This window comes from Pristiophorus japonicus, chromosome 11, assembly GCF_044704955.1.
Source record: "Pristiophorus japonicus isolate sPriJap1 chromosome 11, sPriJap1.hap1, whole genome shotgun sequence".
NCBI lineage: Eukaryota > Metazoa > Chordata > Chondrichthyes > Pristiophoridae > Pristiophorus > Pristiophorus japonicus.
In genome coordinates, this window is record NC_091987.1 from 214335703 (window position 1) to 214349572 (window position 13870).

The 13870-nt window shown below is 51.8% G+C and overlaps 1 protein-coding gene across 16 annotated transcripts in view; it reads right to left on the reverse strand.

The window, feature by feature from the left end:
* phldb1b (pleckstrin homology-like domain, family B, member 1b) overlaps positions 1-13870 on the reverse strand; it is a 475105-nt gene that overhangs the window by 153616 nt on the left and 307619 nt on the right. Inside the window, exon 1 of one of the 16 annotated variants that reach the window (XM_070894530.1) lies at positions 10894-11148. The exons of 14 other annotated variants lie outside the window; for them this stretch is intronic. The gene's annotated coding sequence lies outside the window, so the exon portion shown is untranslated. Of the gene's footprint in view, positions 1-4625; positions 4713-10893; positions 11149-13870 lie in introns of those variants that run through there. One more of the 16 variants, XM_070894531.1, reaches the window with a different exon arrangement.

Sequence of the window (13870 nt, forward strand, 5' to 3'; positions counted from 1 at the left end):
ATCTCCGGATCGATGCGTGGGATCTACGGATCGATGCGTGCGATCTCCGGATCGATCCGTGCGATCTCCGGATCGATGCGTGGGATCTCCGGATCGATGCGTGGGATCTCCGGATCGATCCGTGCGATCTCCGGATCGATGCGTGGGATCTCCGGATCGATGCGTGCGATCTCCGGATCGATGCGTGGGATCTCCGGATCGATCCGTGCGATCTCCGGATCGATGCGTGCGAGATCGATACGTGGGAGCTCCGGATCGATACGCGGGATCTCCGGATCGATGCGTCCGATCTCCGGATCGATACGTGCGATCTCCGGATCGATGCGTGCGAGATCGATACGTGGGAGCTCCGGATCGATACGCGGGATCTCCGGATCGATGCGTGGGATCTCTGGATCGATGCGTGGGATCTCCGGATCGATCCGTGCGATCTCCGGATCGATGCGTGCGATCTCCGGATCGATGCGTGCGAGATCGAGACGTGGGATCTCCGGATCGATACGCGGGATCTCCGGATCGATGCGTGCGATCTCCGGATCGATGCGTGGGATCTCCGGATCGATCCGTGCGATCTCCGGATCGATCCGTGCGATCTCCGGATCGATACGCGGGATCTCCGGATCGATGCGTGGGATCTCCGGATCGATGCGTGGGATCTCCGGATCGATGCGTGGGATCTCCGGACGATGCGTGGGATCTCCGGATCGATCCGTGCGATCTCCGGATCGATGCGTGCGAGATCGATACGTGGGATCTCCGGATTGATGCGTGGGATCTCCGGATCGGTGCGTGGGATCTCCGGATCGATGCGTGGGATCTCCGGATCGATGCGTGGGATCTCCGGATCGATGCGTGGGATCTCCGGATCGATCCGTGCGATCTCCGGAACGATGCGTGGCATCTCCGGATCGATGCGTGCGATCTCCGGATCGATCCGTGCGATCTCCGGATCGATGTGTGGGATCTCCGGATCGATCCGTGCGATCTCCGGATCGATGCGTGCGAGATCGATACGTGGGATCTCCGGATCGGTGCGTGCGAGATCGATACGTGGGATCTCCGGATCGATCCGTGCGAGATCGATACGTGCGATCTCCGGATCGATACGCGGGATCTCCGGATCGATGCGTGGGATCTCCGGATCGATACGCGGGATCTCCGGATCGATGCGTGCGAGATCGATACGTGGGATCTCCGGATCGATCCGTGCGAGATCGATACGTGCGATCTCCGGATCGATACGCGGGATCTCCGGATCGATGCGTGGGATCTCCGGATCGATACGCGGGATCTCCGGATCGATGCGTGGGATCTCCGGATCGATACGCGGGATCTCCGGATCGATGCGTGGGATCTCCGGATCGATACGCGGGATCTCCGGATCGATGCGTGGGATCTCCGGATCGATACGCGGGATCTCCGGATCGATGCGTGCGAGATCGATACGTGGGATCTCCGGATCGATGCGTGCGATCTCCGGATCGGTGCGTGGGATCTCCGGATCGATGCGTGGGATCTCCGGATCGATGCGTGGGATCTCCGGATCGATCCGTGCGATCTCCGGAACGATGCGTGGGATCTCCGGATCGATGTGTGCGATCTCCGGATCGATCCGTGCGATCTCCGGATCGATGTGTGGGATCTCCGAATCGATCCGTGCGATCTCCGGATCGATGCGTGCGAGATCGATACGTGGGATCTCCGGATCGGTGCGTGCGAGATCGATACGTGGGATCTCCGGATCGATCCGTGCGAGATCGATACGTGCGATCTCCGGATCGATACGCGGGATCTCCGGATCGATGCGTGGGATCTCCGGATCGATACGCGGGATCTCCGGATCGATGCGTGCGAGATCGATACGTGGGATCTCCGGATCGATCCGTGCGAGATCGATACGTGCGATCTCCGGATCGATACGCGGGATCTCCGGATCGATGCGTGGGATCTCCGGATCGATACGCGGGATCTCCGGATCGATGCGTGGGATCTCCGGATCGATACGCGGGATCTCCGGATCGATGCGTGGGATCTCCGGATCGATATGCGGGATCTCCGGATCGATGCGTGGGATCTCCGGATCGATACGCGGGATCTCCGGATCGATGCGTGCGAGATCGATACGTGGGATCTCCGGATCGATGCGTGCGATCTCCAGATCGATACGTGGGATCTCCGGATCGATACGTGGGATCTCCGGATCGATACGTGGGATCTCCGGATCGGTGCGTGGGATCTCCGGATCGATACTTGGGATCTCCGGATCGATACGTGGGATCTCCGGATCGATACGTGGGATCTCCGGATCGGTGCGTGCGATCTCCGGATCGATACGTGGGATCTCCGGATCGATACGTGGGATCTCCGGATCGATACGTGGGATCTCCGGATTGGTGCGTGGGATCTCCGGATCGGTGCGTGGGATCATACGTGGGATCTCCGGATCGATACGTGGGATCTCCGGATCGGTGTGTGGGATCTCCGGATCGATACGTGGGATCTCCGGATCGATACGTGGGATCTCCGGATCGGTGCGTGGGATCTCCGGATCGGTGCGTGCGATCTCCGGATCGATGCGTGCAAGATCGATACGTGCGATCTCCGGATCGATACGCGGGATCTCCGGATCGATGCGTGGGATCTCCGGATCGATACGCGGGATCTCCGGATCGATGCGTGCGAGATCGATACGTGGGATCTCCGGATCGGTGCGTGCGATCTCCGGATCGATGCGTGCGATCTCCGGATCGATGCGTGGGATCTCCGGATCGATACGCGGGATCTCCGGATCGATGCGTGCGAGATCGATACGTGGGATCTCCGGATCGGTGCGTGCGATCTCCGGATCGGTGCGTGCGAGATCGATACGTGCGATCTCCGGATCGATACGCGGGATCTCCGGATCGATGCGTGGGATCTCCGGATCGATACGCGGGATCTCCGGATCGATGCGTGCGAGATCGATACGTGGGATCTCCGGATCGATCCGTGCGATCTCCGGATCGATGCGTGCGAGATCGATACGTGCGATCTCCGGATCGATACGCGGGATCTCCGGATCGATGCGTGGGATCTCCGGATCGATACGCGGGATCTCCGGATCGATGCGTGCGAGATCGATACGTGGGATCTCCGGATCGGTGCGTGCGATCTCCGGATCGGTGCGTGCGAGATCGATACGCAGGATCTCCGGATCGATGCGTGCGAGATCGATACGTGGGATCTCCGGATCGGTGCGTGCGATCTCCGGATCGATACGTGGGATCTCCGGATCGATACGTGGGATCTCCGGATCGGTGCGTGGGATCTCCGGATCGGTGCGTGGGATCTCCGGATCGGTGCGTGGGATCTCCGGATCGGTGCGTGGGATCTCCGGATCGGTGCGTGCGATCTCCGGATCGGTGCGTGCGATCTCCGGATCGGTGCGTGGGATCTCCGGATCGGTGCGTGGGATCTCCGGATCGGTGCGTGGGATCTCCGGATCGGTGCGTGGGATCTCTGGTTCGATGCGTGGGATCTCAGGATCGATACGTGGGATCTCAGGATCGATGCGTGGGATCTCCGGATCGGTGCGTGGGATCTCCGGATCGGTGCGTGGGATCTCCGGATCGGTGCGTGGGATCTCCGGATCGATACGTGGGATCTCTGGATCGGTGCGTGGGATCTCTGGATCGATGCGTGGGATCTCCAGATCGATACGTGGGTTCTCCGGATCGGTGCGTGGGATCTCCGGATCGATGCGCGGCCACACACCTTAGAGACAACCCAAATTTGTAACTGGGCCTTTTCCAAAGGTAACGTGAACCCAATACAACGGTTTACACACCCACCATTGCACATCAAAGAACCGTCTGTTCATACAGCGTATTTAATCATCTCTCCGTAACACCTCAAAGCACTCGACGGAAAATGATTCACCCTGATGTGTGACGACCGTTAGGCGACCAAGTGAAGCAGCCACCTTGTGCACAGTACGATCCCACATGCGGCAGTCAGCTGAACAACCAGTTAATATTTTTTTATGATATTGGTTGAGAGGACAATGTTGGCCAGGGTAGCTCCTAACGTAAGGAAAGAAAGACTTGCATTTATATAGCGCCTTTCACAACCTCAGGATGTCCCAAAGTGCTTTACAGCCAATGAAGTACTTTTTTGAACTGTTGAAATGCAGGAAACACGGCAGCCAATTTGGGCACGGTAAACAAAAATGTGGTAATGACCAGATAATCTGTTTTTGGTTGAGGGATAAATATTGGCCCATGACACTGGGGAAAACGCCCCTGTTCTTCTGCGAATTGTGACGTGGGATCTTTTACATTCACCTGAGAGAGCAGACGGGGCCTCGGTTTAACGTCTCGCCCGATAAACATGTCCCTCAGTACTGCACTGGGAGTGTCAGACTAGATTTATAAATCTACTCAAGTGCCAGGACTGGGACCTGAACCCACAACTTCCTGACTCAAAGACATCGAACCACGGCTGACAGCTAGTGACAACATTATTCATGTTGGAACAATAACCGCTGTGGCAACCCATTGTAACATTGAGTAAAAGTTGGTCAAAAATTACTCCTCCTTGGCCCAAAGAAAGCCACAAACATTAACAGACAATAGTACTCTCAGTACCTTGTTTTGTTCACCACAGGAGCACACAAGCATTCATTGTACTGGCACTGAAATGGTAGCTTCACGATATCCTTGTCTCACTCTATCACTCGGTCTGGAGGAGGGGCAAGAGAAAAGTGGAGGTGTTCTCAAGTTCGATTTCAAAATTCTCATCCTCATTTTCAGATCCCACCATGGCCCTCGCCCCTCCCTATCTCTGTAATCTCCTCCAGCCCCACAACGCCCCCCCGAGATGTCTGCGCTCCTCCAATTCTGCCATCTTGAGCATCCCTGATTATAATCGCTCCACCATCGGTGGCCGTGCCTTCTGATGCCTGGGCCCCAAGCTCTGGAACTCCCTCCCTAAACCTCTCCGCCTCTCTACCGCTCCTTAAAACCGACTCTTTGACCAAGCTGCGCGAATTTCTCCTTATTGCAGCTCAGTGTCGAACATAAAAGAAATCTCAAATTACTCCTGTGAAGCGCCTTGGGATATTTTGCTACGTTAAAGGCGCTATATAAATACAAGTTGTTGTTATTGTAAGTTGTTGGTGTTTGATTCCCAGCAAATCACATGATGTACTCTGATATTTAATAATATTTTAGCTCGCTGACTCATACTGAAGCAATCCAGTAAGAGAGATAGGATTTTCTAAAATCTCCAGGCCCTTTTAATCTGCACTCTGCTCATAATCTGGAAATGCTTACAGTTATTGTCTTATTCAATAAAAATGAATGAGATTAGCTGTGCTGGATTGATATTGCTGTCTGCTCTGTACTCCGTCAGTGCAGCCCACAGTGCAACACTAAGTGGATGGATCAGTCACCAGGCAGAAATGTAATCCTCTGCTACAAGGAAACTCTCATCTAAACCACTATTAAATGCAAAATTAACTGTTAAAGAATAACCCTGTGTAACTTGTGGATGGCCATCAGGTGGTGGAGTCCCTTTAACTCCGACCTTCCAAGCCATCCAGGTTCCCAGACAGAATTCCCAATCTTTGCGGCGATATCCAACGTCGGTGTAACGTGTGCACCTGTGAGTATGCTCATAGGTTTGTAGAGCTGTTGACCCCAGATCAGGGGGCACGATTTAATGTTTAAGATTTAATGTTTATTGTTTACTCCAAAAGAGTTGTAGAGCTGTTGACCCCTCCCTTTTTATAGGGGGCACTTGTAAATTTACGGTTTTAGGGCCCAAAAAAAACACCAAAAAAAAAACATTTTTTTTTAAAAAGGGTAGTTGAAAAGTGTTTGGAGTGTCCCCCAGATCGGGGGGCACTTGATTTAATGTTTATTTTGTTTCCAACCAAAAAGAGTTGTAGAGCTGTTGATCAACAAAAGAGTTGTAGAGCTGTTGATTTCATGTTTTATTTTGTTCACAACAAAATAGTTATAGAGCTGTTGCATTGTGAGTGGCTTAGCCAGTCACGTGATGTTCACAAGACTCAATAAAACCCCAGACACTTGGGTCTAGGTCATCCACGATAAGGCATGCAATTGTGAGCCGAGTGGATGAACTAGTAATGTGTAGTGTGATTGTTAAAGCTTTGTTAATTAACCAACTAGTTCTTAATTGCAATGTGTTGCTATCAATTCTTAAGCAAAGAACCCATGAAGCAAATACATTGCAGTTGGTTTGGCTGGCAGCAAACGTTGCAACCAATTGGCACACAACAAGCTCCCGCAAACAGCAACCAAATCATCTGTTTTCAATGATGTTGGTTGAGGGCTGAATGTTGGGTGAGGACAGGAGTGGGCCCAGTTACAGTTATGTGTGAGCACTCTCACCTCTGAGTCAGAAAGTTGTGGGTTCAAACCCCACTGCAGGGACTTGAGCACATAAATCTAGGCTGACACTCCAGTGCAGTGCTGAGGGAGCGCTGCACTGTCAGAGGGGCAGTGCTGAGGGAGCGCTGCACTGTCAGAGGGGCAGTGCTGAGGGAGCGCTGCACTGTTGGAAGGGCAGTGCTGAGGGAGCGCCGCACTGTCGGAGGGGCGGTACTGAGGGAGCGCTGCACTGTCGGAGGGACGGTACTGAGGGAGTGCCGCACTGTCACAGAGACAGTACTGAGGGAGCGCCGCACTGTCGGAGGGGCGGTACTGAGGGAGTGCTGCACTGTCGGAGGGGCAGTACTGAGGGAGCGCTGCACTGTCGGAGGGGCTGTACTGAGGGAGCGCCGCACTGTCGGAAGGGCAGTACTGAGGGAGCGCCGCACTGTTGGAGGGGCAGTACTGAGGGAGTGCCGCACTGTCGGAGGGGCAGTACTGAGGGAGCACTGCACTGTCGAGGTCCCATCTTTCGGATGAGACGTTAAACCAGGTGGATGTATAAAAAAAAATCCCACGGCACTATTCAAAAAAGAGCAAGGTTGCTTGCTGCGCACTCATTGGCTGCAGCTTGTCTTACATTACAACAGTGGCTACAATCCAAAAGTACTTCATTGGCTGCAAAGCGCTTTAAGACATCAGGTGGTCATGAAAGGCGCTATATAAATGCAAGTCTTTCTTTCCTGGACTCCCCAACCAGCAGAAATAACGTTTCTCTATCTATCCTATCTGTTCCCTTTAATAGCTTGAAAACTTTGATCAGATCATCCCTTAAACTCCAGGAAATACAGCCCTAATTTGCGTAATCCCTCCTTGTAATTTAACCCTTGAAGTCCGTGGTGTCAGTCTGGTGAACCTGTGCCTCACTCCTTTTACAAGGCCAATAGAAGGTGTGCTGTCCAGAACTGCTCACGGTGCTCCATGTGTGGTTCACACACAAAGTGGGGCCACGTGGCTAAGGTGGCCCTTGGGTCCTGCAGAAAAGAAGCTCCGTAAGAGTCGGTGCGTTTGCAGTGGGGGTCGGTGGGACCGGGAGTGTGTGGGGGGGGGGGGGGGGGGGGTAAGAACCCTTTAGGAGTTAAAGGGGAATCGCCATCTGGTAAACAGACAAAAAAGAGAGCAATGGGCTGTGTCATGGCTTCACTCTGCGGCCACAACTTGTTATTTGTTTTTCTTGTGATAATGGGTTTGTTGGGTTTTTCCTTTGCTCTCTCTCTCTCTCTGTCAGGTACACACCGTTACCGGTCTGGAGGGTGTGCAGGGGCCCCAGACTGCTCCTCTCTGCAATATGTCTGGGGTTGCCGAGTTTTCAGTGCGAAAGATTATAACCCTGTTTGTTACCACAGGTTATTTTTGTTTAATTTTGAATTTTATGTGGTTTTATTTCCTGGCTGGGTCTCGTCTGGTTTGGTGTCTGTTTTGCCTTTTGTCTCATCGGCCTGGCCTGGAGTGGATAGGTTGGGCACACACCCAATGGTCCATGGGGCTCTGCCAGCAACAACACCAACCTGCATTCATAGAACGCCTTTAACGTAGTAAAATGTCCCAATGCACTTCACAGGCAGCATAACCAAAAAGATTGACACCGAGACACGTAAAGAGATATTAGGATAGATGACCAAAACCTGGGTCAAAGAGGTAGGCTTTAAGGAACGTCTTAAAAGGATGAGAGGTGGAGAGGTTTGAGAAAGAATCCTAGAGATTGGGGCCCAGGCAGCTGAAGGCACGGCCACCAAAGATGGGACGATGACAATTGAGGATGCACAAGAGGCCAGAGGGGTGCAGAGATCTCGGAGCGTTGTAAGGCTGGAGGAGGTACAGAGATAGGGAGGGGCGAGGCCACGGAAAGATTTGAAAACAAGGATGAGGATTTTAAATTCAAGATGTTGCTGGACCGGAAACCAATGTAGATCAGCGAGGACAGGAGTGATGGGTGAACGGGACGGTGTAAGTTAGGACATTGGCAGCAGAGTTTTGGATGAGCTGAAGGTTACGGATGGTGGGAGATGGGAGGCCGGCCAGGAGAGAATTGGAATAGTCAGGTCTGGATGGTTTCAGCAGCAGATGCTCTGAGGCAGGTGCAGAGACGGGCGATATTACAGAGGTGGAACTAGGCGAAGTGATGAAGAAGATATAGTGGTCCATCAAAGCCCATCCCTCCAATACCCTAACTCTCCCATCAAAGCCCATCCCTCCAGTACCCTAACTCCCCCATCGAAGCCCATCCCTCCAGTACCCTAACTCTCCCTTCGAAGTCCATCCCTCCAGTACCCTAACTCCCCCATCAAAGCCCATCCCTCCAGTACCCTAACTCCCCCATCGAAGCCCACCCCTCCAGTACCCTAACTCTCCCATCGAAGCCCACCCCTCCAGTACCCTAACTCTCCCCTCGAAGTCCATCCCTCCAGTACCCTAACTCCCCCATCAAAGCCCATCCCTCCAGTACCCTAACTCCCCCATCGAAGCCCACCCCTCCAGTACCCTAACTCTCCCTTCGAAGCCTATCCCTCCAGTACCCTAACTCTCCCCTCGAAGTCCATCCCTCCAGTACCCGAACTCTCCCATCGAAGCCCACCCCTCCAGTACCCTAACTCTCCCATCGAAGCCCACCCCTCCAGTACCCGAACTCTCCCATCGAAGCCCACCCCTCCAGTACCCTAACTCTCCCATCGAAGCCCACCCCTCCAGTACCCTAACTCTCCCCTCGAAGTCCATCCCTCCAGTACCCTAACTCTCCCATCGAAGCTCACCCCTGCAGTCCCCTAACTCTCTCCTCGAAGCCCACCCCTCCAGTCCCCTAACTCCCCCATCGAAGCCCACCCCTCCAGTACCCTAACTCTCCCCTCGAAGCCCACCCCTCCAGTCCCCTAACTCCCCCATCGAAGCCCATCCCTCCAGTACCCGAACTCTCCCATCGAAGCCCACCCCTCCAGTCCCCTAACTCCCCCATCGAAGCCCACCCCTCCAATACCCGAACTCCCCCATCGAAGCCCATCCCTCCAGTACCCTAACTCTCCCCTCGAAGCCCACCCCTCCAGTACCCGAACTCTCCCATCGAAGTCCATCCCTCCAGTACCCGAACTCTCCCATCGAAGCCCACCCCTCCAGTCCCCTAACTCTCCCCTCGAAGCCCACCCCTCCAGTACCCACATCACCCAGTCCAGCTTCCAAAGTTGTTCGATCCCTTGAAGTCTGTGTGTTCACCACCTGCCCTTCAATATATTCCAGACAATTCTCACCCTTTGAGTGAAGTTCATTCTGATCTAATATTAATTTTTCAGCAGTTTGTATTGATCATCATATACTTATCGACCCTGCTTTATTTTCAAATCAAATATTCAGAAATGTCTTTAACCAGGCCGGGCTGGTTAATATTTTAGACGCTTCGACAAGTTAGAAACTCACATTCTCGGGGGTAAGACATTGAACTGAGAGGATGGCTTCACAAAATCAACTGATTTCCCTCAGCGACAAAAATGACAAAAATAGTTTCTACATCTTCTGTTGTTGAGAAGTATTAGCGACAGAATGCCGTCTGATTGCGATAAATATTTCCATCCATCAGGCTATGCATGTCTATCATAAGCTGCAGGGGAATTCCCCCCCGGTGTCCCGGCCAATATTTATCCCTTATTGCAGGTACCATCTTTCGGATGAGACGTTAAACCGAGACCCCCATCTGCTCTCTCGGCTGGATGTAAAAGATCCCATGGCACTATTTTGAAGAAGAGCAGGGGAGTTATCGCCGGTGTCTTGGGGCCAATATTTATCCCACAATCAACATCACTAAAAACAGATTATCTGGTCGTTATCACATTGCTGTTTGTGGGAGCTTGCTGTGCGCAAATTGGCTGGTGCGTTTCCTATATTACAACAGTGGCTACACTCCAAAAGTATTTAATTGGCTGTAAAGCGCTTTGGGATGTCCTGTGGTTGTGAAAGGCGCTATATAATTGCAAGTCTTTCTTTTCAAAGCCAAAATCTCTTTAAATTTCAGCTGATCAGCTGGGAACTAGAATTAAAATCACAATTATTAGCTTTGCGCCGATTTAGTTCCATTTTGGGTTTGATAAACCCCAGTGGATTGGGCCCAGATTGGAACAGCACTGATTAAATCCCGTGAAATTACTGATAATACAAAACAGCAGACAGAGTTTGACAAAGATCAAAGAATAGGTGTGACCGACCAGGACCGACGCGCTGAAAACCTCCTCACTCTCGTTACTCAGTCCTTTAGTAATTCTTTCAAAGTCCAGGGAACACTCTCTTGAGTGTCACGACCATCCTGTAACCTGAAGTCAGTCGCCAGCAAGCAAGCAAAATAGTATCTGCCGTATAAATTCCTGTCTCCCGAGCACACAGTTCTCTCAAGTTGATAAAAACAAAACCTACTCCCCGGGCAGCATCGAAGAATGACAGTCTGGGTTTAAAAATACACGCCGGCAGCCTTTTCACTTACTTCATTCCTGTGACTTTCCTCCGTCCTGCTCTGTGAGGAGAGGGAATGGGCTCTCCCTCCACTTCTTGTGGGAAGGGGTGGGGGGTCACCAAAGTACTGTAGCCATTTAATTCCAGTGATCTGAGTCACTGTCTCGCCCGACGAACACAGCTCCGCACCAGGCAGGCAGGCAGGCACCGCAAGGCAGAGAGGTCGTGCCGAGCGAGAGGCCGACCCATCTCCTACTTAAACAGCAGGAGGCAGATCACCCCTGGAGTGATATCACCAGCGAATGATTCTCCCTTCCCCGCCTTCCCAGCCCTCCCCTCAACCACCAAAGAAGCAGGCTGAGACATCAACTGCATGTCTGCGTGCACGCAGAGCGGGCAGGAAGCAAGCTGTTTCCATAGAAGTGTTTGCATGAGCAATCTTTCATGGGCAGCATTTAAAGCACTCTGTGTCTGTCTGTCTGTCTGTCTGTGGTTTTTATTTTAAAAAAAGCTGGTGCATCACCTAGTTTGGCCAAATCCCCAGGGGTTAGAGTGTGGGATAAACTAAACCAGTTGTGGATGTCTCTATCAGCTTCTCACATCTGGATTATAATCACACCTTTTTAATTCTCCCCCCACCCCACCTTCATCCTGCCAATGTTTTACTTTTCTGAACGCATTAACTCCTCGCCAGGCACCGATCACCATCCTGCACCTCACCCCCAAGTGCTCAGTCTTTTTGTGTATCGTCTCGGTAGAATGATACGGCACAGAAGGAGACCATTCGGCCCATCGTTCCTGTGCCGGCTCACTGAAAGTGCGAGCCAATCGGTCCCACTCCCGCCCCCCTGCTCTTTCCTCACAGCCCTGCAATTATTTTTTGTGTTTCAAATATTTATCCAATTTCCTTTTGAAAGTGACTATTTGAATCTGCCCCCTTTCAGGATCACGACAACTCGCTGCGTTAAAACATTCTCCTCATCTCCACCTCTGGTTCTTTTGCCAATTTTCTTAAATCTGTGGTTTCTGGTTACCAATCCTCCTGCCACTGGAAACAGTTTTTCAATACTTTCTTTCTTTCTTTCTTCCTTCCTTCCTTCCTTCCTTCCTTTCTTTCTTTCAGACTCCCCACCCACCCTTTCCTTCAACCGCTGTCTGCCCCACCTGTGACAGAGACTATAAGTCCCACATTGGACTGTACAGTCATCTGAGAACTCATATTTAGAGTGGAAGCAAGTCATCCTGGAGTATTGTGTACAGTTTTGGTCTCCTAACCTGAGGAAGGACATTTTTGCTATTGAGGGAGTGCAGCGAAGGTTCACCAGACTGATTCCCGGGATGGCGGGACTGACCTATCAAGAAAGATTGGATCAACTGGGCTTGTATTCACTGGAGTTCAGAAGAAGGAGAGGGAACCTCATAGAAACATTTAAAATTCTGACGGGGTTAGACATGTTAGATGCAGGAAGAATGTTCCCAATGTTGGGGAAGTCCAGAACCAGAGGTCACAGTCTAAGGATAAGGGGTAAGCCATTTAGGACCGAGATGCGGAGGAATTTCTTCACCCAGAGAGTGGTGAACCTGTGGAATTCTCTACCACAGAAAGTTGTTGAGGCCAATTCACTAAATATATTCAAAAAGGAGTTAGATGAGGTCCTTACTACTAGGGGGATCAAGGGGTATGGCGAGAAAGCAGGAATGGGGTACTGAAGTTGAATGTTCAGCCATGAACTCATTGAATGGCGGTGCAGGCTAGAAGGGCCGATTGGCCTACTCCTGCACCTATTTTCTATGTTTCTATGTTTCCTTATTTACTGCACATTACAACAGTGACTACACTTCAAAAGTATTTCATTGGCTGTAAAGCGCTTTGAGACGTCCGGTGGTCGTGAAAGGCGCTATATAAATGCAAGTTTCTTTTTTATCAGAGCCCCTTATTATTTTACATGCCTCTATTAAATCCCCTCTTAACCTTTTCTACTCTCAGCTCAACCCCAGCTTCTCCAGTCTCTGCAAATAACTGAAATTCCCTCATCCCGAGTATCATTCTAGTGATCGCCTCTGCACCTTCACAAATGGTCTCGACATCCTTCCAAAAAGTGTAGTGTCCAGAATTGGACACAACACTCGAGCTGAGGGCTAACTAGTGATTTATACATGCCACGATTTTAAAATTCTCATCCTTGTTTTCAAAACCCTCCACGGCCTCACCGCTCCCTATCTCTGTAACCTCCTTCAGCCCTACAACCCCGAAATCTCTGCGCTCCTACAATTCTGCCCTCTTGCGCATTTTAATCGCTCTACCATCGGTGGCCGTGCCTTCTGCACCCTGGGCCCCAAGCTCTGGAACTCCCTCCCTAAACCTCTCCGCCTCTCCACAACTCTCTCTCCTTCTTTAAGATGCTCCTTAAAACCGAATTCTTTGACTGAGTTTTTGATCACCTGCCCTAATGCCTCCTCATGTGTCACCATCATCATCATCATATGCAGTCCCTCGGAATCGAGGAAGACTTGCTTCCACTCTAAAAATGAGTCCTTAGGTGACTGAACAGCCCAATACGGGAATTACAGTCTGTGTCACAGGTGTGACAGACAGTGGTTGAGGGAAAGGGAGGATGGGGAGTCTGGTTTGCCGCACACTCCTTCCGCTGCCTGCGCTTGATTTCTGCATGCTCTCGGCGACGAGACTCGAGGTGCTCAGCGCCCTCCCGGATGCACTTCCTCCACTTAGGGCGGTCTTTGGCCAGGGACTCCCAGGTGTCGGTGGGGATGTTGCACTTTATCAGGGAGGCTTTGAGGGTGTCCTTGTAACCTCAAATGTTGTCTAATTTTGTTTGATAACCAACAATGCCCCGTTCAGTCACATTTGGGAATTCTAAACACTATCAGCCACAACGTGGTTGAGCACAGCAGGTGAAGGTGGCCCTGCCAAGCTCCTTCCAAATCAGGCTTCCGACTAAGTCAATTCGCATTTGCTCACACTAACTGTGTTGTTTCAACAGCAACCG